Below are 11,007 nucleotides of genomic sequence, written 5' to 3'. Positions count from 1 at the left end.
AAAACTAGAAAAGGGATGGACTTGCTCCCTCTTATCTCCAGCCCTACCCATTCAAGTTTCACCTATTTAGCAAATATTTCTGTTCTGTGAAAGAGTCAAACTGATCTGATAATAACAATGGGAAATTAAAGAGGTTGGAGCAACCAGAGAGTTGAACAATAACCTTCTGCTAAGAATCTATGAGGGATGCGGTGGCTCAGTGGCTAAGATGCTGAGCTTGTTGATCGAAAGGTCGGCAGTTCAGCGGTTCGAATCCCTAGTGCCACATAATGGGGTGAGCTCCCGTTACTTGTCCCAGCGTCTGCCAACCTAGCAGTTCGAAAGCACATAAAAAATGCAAGTAGGAAAATAGGGACCACCTTTGGTGGGAAGGTAACAGTCTTCTGTGCGCCTTTGGCATTGAGTCATGACCACGGAGACGTCTTCAGACAGCGCTGGCTCTTCGGCTTTGAAACGGAGATGAGCACCGCCCCCTAGAGTCGGGAACAACTAGCACATATGTGTGAGGGGAACCTTTAGCTTTACCATGAGTCTATATGAGATATTAATTTTCTGCTAACTGACAACATTATGTGAGCACCAAATGCAACATGATCCAATGTTTCAATTGCTCCTCCACCATAGAAGCACAGTTCCCACTCAAATGGGCTGTTCCAATACCTCCCCTCAATAATAGCTTTTGGGAGGGTGTTAAATATGGCCTTCTGAATTTGGGGGCTGTTATAGAGCTAAGGCACCTAACAGGGCAGAGTAGATGAGTAGAGCAACTCAAAAACATTTCTAGGCAAAACTATCAGATCCACATGCATCTCTGTGTCTATGGCAATGTGACTTTGGCTTGGCCAGCACATAGCCCATCTCGATTATTTTGGTTCATGCACACACATATACACACCAATGCAATTTCTCAGGAAGGGTCTGTCTTTTGGAAGAATTAAACTTGTCAAGCAAGATTAGAAGAGCCAAACCAGTCAGGAGAAAAAATAGTTTAAGCCATGAAGGAAAGAACTAAACATGGACAGATGTTTCAATTTTAACACAGAATAACTTAGAATAACAGGAAGGGACCTTGGAGATCCAACCCGCTGCTCAAGCAGGAGACCCTATACCATTCTGGACAAATGGTTGTCCAATTTTATTTTAAGTAAACTGGCTTCATAGCACACATCACATTAGGGCAATGGGTTTTAAAAACCGGGGTTGTACTCTTTCAAGGAGAAGGGATGATCTGAAAGGGCTGAACTAGGCTCCAAAGACAACAGACCTTAGCTAAGAAGACTTTAAGCATTGTAGATACAAAGTAACCTTCCGGTTTCCACATACCGTATTTTTTGGAGTATAAGACGCACCAGAGTATAAAACTCACCTTAGTTTTGGGGGAGGAAAATAAAAAAAAGCTGATTGGCAGGTGGATTGGCCTCCCGGAATACCCCCAATCAGCTATTCCAGAGGTGAATTTTAGCAACAGGTTGTGAGGTCTGTGCCTTTCTTTTTTTTTGCTTTTTTTTCTGCCTCTGAAACTATTTTAGAAAAAACTTTTTCTGCCTCTGAAAGCCTTCAGAAAAGAAGCTCCCAAACAGAGCTTCAGAAAAAAAGCCTCTGAAGCTCCGTTTGGGGCTTTTTTTCTGAAGCTCCATTTCTGATGCTTTTGCCTCTGAAACCTCCATTTGAGAAGCTGAGTGGGGCTACATTCGGAGTATAAGATGCACCCAGATTTTCACCCTCTTTTTTTGGTGGGGGGGGGAGGTGTGTCTTATACTCTGAAAAATACGGTATTTAGGATAGCATAATCAGCATGGGCTTTATGGTTACCAGTGACTTGAAAAACAAAATCTGACTAGTTGAATACCTTGATTCATTATATTGGGTGTACACTTGTAAGTTGGGATGCTCAACACACAGCATAACATTGACTTGGGGGTAATTGATTTTCAGCATTTCTTCCCAGTAGTATTTGGCAAGTGTGTAAAGTGATTGCTTAGGCCACTCTGCGTCTGCAAAAATTGAACAGTGTCATCTGCATAAAGGATGATGGGGATATGTTTATTTCCTAATTTTGGCTGATAGAGAGTTGTATTGTTCAATTTGGCTACAAGATGATTGAGCAATAGATCAAAAAGAATGGAATTCCCATAGTATAATCTCTGGGTGTATTATACCACACCTTTCTCTGGGAAATCTCATGGTGTTTGCAGATAAGCAATAATAACTTTCTTTCCACTGAAGAGTTTTATTTATTTTATTTATTTATTTGTCACACAGTATATATAAGCATAAACATGAAATAATTATACAATATATATGCATATATGTAAGTATGAGTATGTAATAACTATATTAATTGGATATAACGAAAGGATACAATAGGACAGGAACGGTAGGCACGCTTGTGCTTGTTCTTCAAAGCCTTTCATAATTTCAGTCAAGAGACAATCTGAAAGCATATCTCAGATCAATAAAAGCTGCATTAACTGCTGAATCAACTCTAGTACAGTATTTCTCAACTATATAGAATATGTCAGGCTGCCTCTGACTATAACTAGGAAAGAATACACCTTGACTTCATTTGCAAATAAAGAAAAGTACTTTTACTAATTACAATCTGGATAGCAGCAGTGCTTAAGTTGAATCTGAGACAGAATATGGCTGACAATCTGTATCACCCTATTCCTCCCTCCTCTTTCCCAAAAGGTCATCAGGTCTGGTCCAATGCCAGCTCCTTCCCGGGGTCCCGTGGTAATCTTCTTCCGCAGGTCTCTGGTTGTCAATCAAATCAGGAATGCAATGTCCGTTAGCGTTTGCGCTCAAACATTCCTGTGGAATTCAAACATTAATCTCTCCTCCCACCTTAATTATGTCAGACCGACACTCTTAAAGGCCCCTCTCTTCTTAACTTGAATCTAATAGCTATTTACATTAGAGATACAATCCCATTCTATCTAACAACTGAAATACAATCCCATTCTATCTAACAACTGAATATAAGGAGTACAAAGAGATACGAAGTTTGGAGTGGAGGCTGACAGAATAGAAATACAATGCTTTATTTGGCCAAGTGTGATTAGACAAAGAATTTGTCTCCAATGCAAAAACTCTCAATGTAGAGTACATGCAAAACAACAGAGTAATAATAATCATAATAATACCAATGAGAGGGGATAGTAAAGAAGATGGGAAGGATAATAATAATATTACAGCCATACAACGTGGGTAAATATATTTAGACATAAGACAGTACTCTGAGGAATAGGTGTTCAACAGAGTGACGGCATGAGGGGAAAAACTGTCCCTGTGTCTAGCTGTTTGATGTCTTGTAGCACTGTCCTGAGGGGAAAAGTTGAAACAGTTTATGTCTAGGATGTAAAGGGTCTGTAGATATTTTCTCAGCCCTCCTAAGCTCACAATATACAGGACTTCTATGGAAGGCAAGGTGCTTACAATTGTTTTTCCTGCAGTTCTAACTATCTATTAGAGTCTCTATCTGTCCTGTTTGGTTGCTGTACCAAACCAGACAGTTATAGAAGTACAAACGACAGACTCCATAATTCCTCTGTAGTACTGTATCAACAGCTCCGGGGACAGTCCGAAGCATTTTATGCCCATTTGTGGTATTAATACAGGAGAACATTTGTAGTTCAGGCTTGACATGCAGGGCCCTTGGTGCTCTCTGAGCTTGCTTGTTTTCTTGCAGACATTTCATTACCCAAACTAGGTAACCTCATCAGTGCTAGTGACTAGCATTAATGATGTTACTTAATTTGGGTAATGAAAAGTCTGCAAGAAAATAAGCAAGCTCAGAGAGCTTGGACCCCTCCGCTCCTGGCCCAGTCTGACGTTTTTGAGTTGATGCAGGAAGAACATTGTTTGTTGTGCCTTTTGAATGATGGTTCTAATGTTAGGTGTCCATTTCAAATCCTGGGAGATTATAGAACCCCAAAACTTGAAGGATTCTACTACTGATACTGTGCTGTCAAATATAGTAAAAGGTGGTAGAATAGAAAGGCTCCTCTTAAAATCCTCTCATCACTACAGTTTTAAGCATGTGCAGCTACAGATTATTCCGGCTGCATTGCAGGGCCAGTTGTTCAACCTCCCATCTACATGCAGACTCATCACTGTCTCAAATAAGACCAATACCTGTTGTATTATCTGCAAACTTCAGTACTTAACAGAGGGATCCTTAGTGATCGGGGCCGGTTTCAAAACCCATCGCTACCAGTTCGCTTGTGGGAGCTCGTGTGCAATGCTTCTGCGCATGCACAAAAGTGGGTGGGTAGGCAGAACCTCAGGCGACCGCCGCTACAGGGTTCGCCCGAGCCAGGGTGAACCAGTAGCAACCCACCACTATTAGAGATGCAGTCATTAGTATATAGAGAGAAGAGCAATGGAAAGAGCGCACAACTCCGAAGCAGAGGTTATTCAGCAGGTTCTGAACAGTTCTAGAGAACTGGTAAAGACCACCTGTGACTGGCTCCGCCCCCATCTATTCTCTGCCTCCCAGTTCTAGCTGATCGGGAGGGAATGGGGATTTTGCAGTATCCTTCCCCTGCCATGCCCACAGAACTGGTAGAAAACTTTTGAATCCCACCACTACTTCGAGGGGCACCTGTGTTAATTGACCAGGTGCTCAGTGTGATTTTCCCTAGCTTCACTTATTGCTTCCTATCTGTCAAAAGCTAATAACCCATCTACAAGTATGGATCGGCACTGCTAACTGAATAAGTTTAGAGAGAAGAATTTCTGGAAGGATGGCATTGAATGCTGAGCTTTGTAAAGGACCTGTGCATGTTCACTGAAGATGCAAGGGGTTGAAAAATGTAGTGCAGTGCCATATTGACCGCATCATCTGCTGATCTATTTGCTCAGTAGGCACACTGCAAGGGGTCTAATAGGGCTGTAACACATGTTGAAGAGTTACAGCATGATAAAAAAGTGAATGACCTCTGAAGCCTATCAGCTCCTTGATCTGATTGTTCTCACTTTTAATCCAGTCTAAAATGTTTATACTGTGGAGTTATCTGGCATAATGTTTACTGATAGTAATTGACAGATACATTTGCATTCCTTTTTTTTTATAACCAGGGCTCATCAAGACTCAAACTCAATAATCAGGTGTACAAGTTCTGTTGTCCATACAAGTAAATATGAAGGGCAAGGCAACGCTTAAGTGTTCATATCACAGCTTGGAGCATTGGTCAATTTTAATTACTTGATTAAATAGGCAGTCTCAGAGCCTGATATAGGAGGCAGTGAGGGGAGCAAACATTTTTCATAGGCTAATTCCATTTTTGGGTAAATGATTACTTCTCTGTGCATCAACCTAAATGGATCCTCCCTATTGGGAGGAGAAGGTAAGGGCCAGATTGGATAATACAACTCTTCCTTCCACAAATATATAACTAACTTTTATTTTGCTTTTTAATAACTTATAAAATTGAAAGTTTATTTCGAGTACAGTATCTCTTAAAGAAGCTAAAATTCCATATACTTCAGACATATGTCAAACTGTTTAATTAATACAATCTTCAGTTGTTTAAATTGTCAAGTGCATATTAAAAACAAGTTTAATTTAAACAATGTTTCAAAATCTTTAAAACAACCACTAAAAATAAAATGATTTAAAATATTAATCCCTTGTTTAAGCCAAGCATTCCAGAATATTCTGAATAACAGAGCTGGAAGGACCTTGGAGGTCTTCTAATCCAACCCTTTGCTCAAGCAGGAGACCCTATACCACTTCAGACAAATAGCTGTCCAGTCTCTTTTAAAAGCCCCCAGTGACGGAGCACCACATTCCAATAGAACATCTTCCCCACTTATTCCAGATTTTAATTATTTCACAATGTCAACTTCTCGAGTTATTTGGGATCAGCTTTGCAACTGCTCACCCATTAATGCAAAGAAAGGTAGCCTTCTGATCAAAAGATGTCCTCCGTATCGCCCCATTCTGTTGATACCATTTCCCCCAAAATAAGACTTCCCCTGATAATAAGCTCAATCAGGCTTTTGAGCGCATGGCAATAAGGCCAAGCACTTATTTCAGGGTTCAAAAAAATATAAGACAGGGTCTTAATTTTGGGGAAACATGGTAACACAGCCACTAGATAGTGATAGTATTGGATGAGTGTAATAGTTCTCTCCCACATCTATGCCAATCTCTCTTTCCATGCAGTTTGGTTATTTTGTTTTTCTCTTATTTTTGTTTACAGGAACTCATTGTGGTTTATGTTGTCCAGTTCATCAGAGAGTATCCATATGGTGTTTTGCTAGCTTTTTTTTCTTTTAGCTATGTTGCAAACATTTTTCTTTTATTTCCAAGCACCCATAAATCATTCTAGTATCTTAAGGAAATCAGATCACCTTCAAAGTAAAAGCACAAGAGTCTAACTAAAATGGAGAAGATTATTGTCTGGTTTCTGAGTCAGGTCTGGCCTCACACCTTCAGTTGAAGACAGATTTGTGCCCAATGTCTGATTATTTCTAGAAGGTGATCTAAGTAACTAACTGGTGCTCATTAGGAGGTGAAAATAGACTAAAGAAGAGAAATGCAAGTAATGTTTCATCATTAAGAGAGACTGAAAGTTATTGTAATCCCATACCCAGGATCTTGGTTTGATTATCTTACTCTGTACTTTTTGAATAGCTTCAAAAACTTTCACAGGTCTTTGGAGTCAGGGTGAAATCAAACACTATTAACCTGGCTCAGTCTTGCTGTGTACAACCTGCACAAGTTGTGCTGTCAGTAACGCCTGATTCCTGAAGTATGGTTAATATTGCACCAGGGGTCTTGTATACTGATCCCCCAAGTGAGTCTTAGTTAGGATCGAGGGGCGTGGCCAACGTCAGTGTGGGATGGCGGCTCCCCGGGGCTTCAGAGGAAACGCCGATATCCCAGCCATTTGGGGGTCCTTTATGGACCATAGCTGGAGAGACAGCGAAGAAGGGAGGCACAGATCGGCGCGAACAGGGAAGCAGCAAATTCCCTGGAGCACTGACATTAGCCTTCGACTCAACGGCATGGGAAGACAGCCATCAGAGCTGTCACAAGCTGAGGCGGCCACACAAAGAGATCTGAGCAGGTGTGGCAATTGAATGGAGTATTCTTACTGGAGGAGTGTTTTGCCAACTCATAGGTAAGAAGAAAACTTATTAAAAGAAGTATTCAATTTGAAACTAGTGGCTAATTGGCATGTGGAAATACAAATAGAAGAAAATAAAAAGTAAAGCTGAACTTTGCAATTAAAGCCCCAAAAAGAAACTTTCCATCTGAATTTAAAACTGGCTTCGGAAGAAACTAAAACACTAAAAGGGACAGAAAATTGAAGGAAAACATTGGTTGCTAACAAAAGGATTAAGACAGGAAGTAACTAATTTTGTGGATTAACAAGTGACATTTTGTTGCTGAAGCATTTGTGAATTGGAGAGAGACATCTGCTGGAAGAAAGAAAGTATCACATCATTTAGATCAACATGGGAAAGTCAGGAGGAGGTGTTGGTTATACAGCTGTCGTGAGATTGTAAAAAAGGGAATTGAATCGACAAAGATTTTAATTGGAACAGATTAAAAGTATATTTGAATTGGACATTTGCAGAAACAAAGAAGAAAAGAGATATCATATGGACTTGAATTTGGACTAAGTCAAAGTAACAAATTTGAATTTGGACTATATATAAGTTAAGATAAATTTAAAAAGTTTTTTCTCCTCATATCGAAAATATGGAAAATTGGGAGGAATTATGGGAAATGCTTCAGACGGTCCGAGAGTCTATTAATGGGAACAAACAAGCAGAAATGTGGTTTAAAAATAAAAAAAAGAGAAGATGAGGAAATTATGAGATATAATGCTGAAAAACAAATCAGTGAGAATAATATAGATGATCATATTGGGATTGCTAGTGAAAAAATAAAAATGGAGAGGGAAAGAAATCTTTAAAAAGATGGGGGAAGAGGAAAAAAGAAAAGATTGAGGGGGAAGATTAAAAGAATGAAAAAAACAGATGATTACACTGGGATTAGCAGTGATAGAATAAAGAGAAGAGGAGGAAATAGAGAAAAATTGAGGGGGAATATTAAAAGAGTAGAAGTCAGAGAAAGGTGGAAAAGAGGATGCAAGAAGGGGAGAAAGAAGAAGATGAAAGAATGGGAGAAAGGGAGAAAAATATTAAGAGATGAGATCTGGGAGAGACTGAAAGAAAATGGTTAAAAATAGAAGAAAAATGAACAGAAGAAAAGAGATTATAGTAGTGATAGATATGTTTTCTTTTTGTGTGTGTGTCTGAGAATACATGGAATGAGAGAGAATTAAAGTTGATGGTAAAGAAATAAATTTTAAACATATAAAAGAATGGAAAATCCAGCCGATAAAATATGAAAGAGAGGATGGTTTATAAATGAAAATGATTGAAATTAAGATGTAAAAGGGAATAAAATTGAAATGTTAGTAAATGATGTACACTATTGGAAGAAAATAATAAGTATTGAATTGTGAGCAGAAATGTTAAGAAAATAAGAGGTAGAAAGTTGTATTAATTAACTGTATGATAAATGGAATAAAATGAAGACAATGTTAATGTTTAAAATATAGGAGAGGAGGTTTGAAAAATATGTATAATAAATGAGAAAATCGGCGTTGTCTGGACACTAGAAATATTGAATATAAATATAGCAATGGAGAGAGATAAGATGAAGGAGAGAGATGGAAAGGGAGAAGGAGGGAGACAGAAAGAAGAAAGGGAAGAGGAGAGGAGGTAAGGTAGGGGAAATAAGAGTAGGAGAGAAGGTCAGATAGGGAGGAAGTAGGGCAGAGGAGGAGAAAGGGAAGTAGAGAAGGAGTGGGAGAGGAGAGAAGAAAGTAGGTACGAAGAAAGGAGGGAAGGAAAGAAGTGAAAGGAGAAGAAAGGATTGCTGTGAAAAGGAAATGGAGGAAAGACAACCCCGAATATATTTGAATATATTAGGATAAAAATTGAAATAGTTAAAAAAAAAAGAATGAAAGGGAATGAATATGAATAAAAATGGAGAAATTAGAACTTGAGGGCGAACGAAGATGTGATTTAATAAAATGAGCAAGAAAATATTAGGAAATGAATAAAAAACTATGAAAAACGAATATTTTGGCAAAAACTGTAACTGAGTAAAATATATTTGAATATATTGTATAAAATATGATATGGCCAATACTCTGTTCATGAATTGTGTATGTGTGGAGGGGGGAAACTAAAAAATAAATAAAAACTTGTACAAAAAAAAAAGTGAATCTTAGTTAGAATAACATTCCATCAAGCTATTTGCACTAAGGTGGTTCTGTGACAGCACAAAGGGTTATTTCAGATCCCCACCATAATTGCTAAACAAACTCTTCTAAGCTAAAGCTATAATCCTTACTTCCAGTTTTGTATATCCCTAAATTTATTTGAATATATTTTCATATTTGAAATCCAGCAATTCAGCACATGCAATTATATTTTTGTCCATTGCATTATTTGAATCTTTAAATATGATTGTGTTTTCTCATGAATTAGTTGAAACTAATTCTATTAAAGAAGAAAAAAAATGAGAGGAATGGAGCTGAGGGTGGGGGGAGAAATAACTTATTTTTTTTAAAGGAAGAAAATTCATAGTTGTAACTCCATATTGATTGCATACATGGTGGTATATTGTTTTACTTAGAACTGGGAAAACATTGGAAGAAATTGTACAGCAGCGTGGATAGCTACTGAATGCTACTCTGCCTGCAATGAGTAGTGGAACAGAAGGCAACGATAAAAGCCCATTTTATTGGCACACTGAAGATACATTATCCAAAAAGCGAATTTTTCAGAGGAGACATTTTACTTCTGTTAAAGATAATGAAAAAACAAAAAACGAAGGGGGTTACTCCTAATAACAAGTTGCCTGTAGATAATTTGAGCATGCACCCATTGCTAAAGGGTGCACCCTCTCCAGGCACACAGATACACAAACAAACACATACAGTCCTCTTGACATTATTAGCATCCAGGAGTTCCAGGAAATGTTCTCCAAATAGTTTGTCATGCCAAAGCCACTCCACGGAAGTTTGCAAGGGTAGCTTGCCATAATAGGTTATTATTACGTAAGAAGATCGTGCAGTGAAAATTTCAGAGTTGCTTCTGAAAACTAGTCTTGACTATTAAGACAAAATGTGAGTTCGTATATGTATGATGGCTGCTTTCCTTTTTGTGGATTTTTTGTTTAAAACTTGAGGTCATCCCTAACTTACAGCCTTGCCCATGGACTTTAGGTTTTGATTGATTGATTTAATTTGATAATATATTTTCATGGATTGTTGTTAGGACAATCATATTCCAGTGAAGACAGGATTTTTTTCCCCCATTTATTTATCAAATTTAAAAAACACCCATACTTTAAGCAATTTTAGATGGCTTATAATTAAAATCTCCATCCATATAAATAACACAGCTGAACAGAAGAACAAAATATAAAAAGTACCAGAACCACGATGAAACAAAACAATTAAAAAACAAAAGTAGGGGAAGAGAGGTCTACCGTCACCCAGTCTCCAGAGCTTGGGAGAACAATCAGGTTTTCAATGGTTTTTTAAACAACATAAGGGTGGGCATCCATAGTAGAGACTGTTTTCTTAATCTTTATAGAGATTGACAATCTAGATTGGCTGAATCATGTTCACTTTCCCCCAATCATGTAAAGATATACAAATAATGCTTCCATGTTATTGTGGCTCAGCTGAAAGAAGATATTTCACCCCACCATTCACACTGTGGCAATCACGTTACGATTATGTTCCATGTGAACAGGACTCTTGATCAGCTGCATTGTATTATGGTCTGTTTTGCCTTGTGTCACTCACAAGGGATCAATTCCAAACAGAAGAGCTTTCTACGAAGGTATTAATTTTCCTAAGATGTGCAGTTCTGCCAGTTTCCTTTAGACGTGCTATAAATGACATGGCTAAAAAGAATGACATCAAAATGGCCTCAAGTTTGATGAGTGCCTATTAGGGTAAT

The sequence above is a fragment of the Ahaetulla prasina genome, chromosome 2 (assembly GCF_028640845.1).
Source record: "Ahaetulla prasina isolate Xishuangbanna chromosome 2, ASM2864084v1, whole genome shotgun sequence".
Lineage (NCBI taxonomy): Eukaryota > Metazoa > Chordata > Lepidosauria > Squamata > Colubridae > Ahaetulla > Ahaetulla prasina.
The sequence above is the reverse complement of the archived record's forward strand: the minus strand, read 5'-3'. Positions refer to the sequence as shown.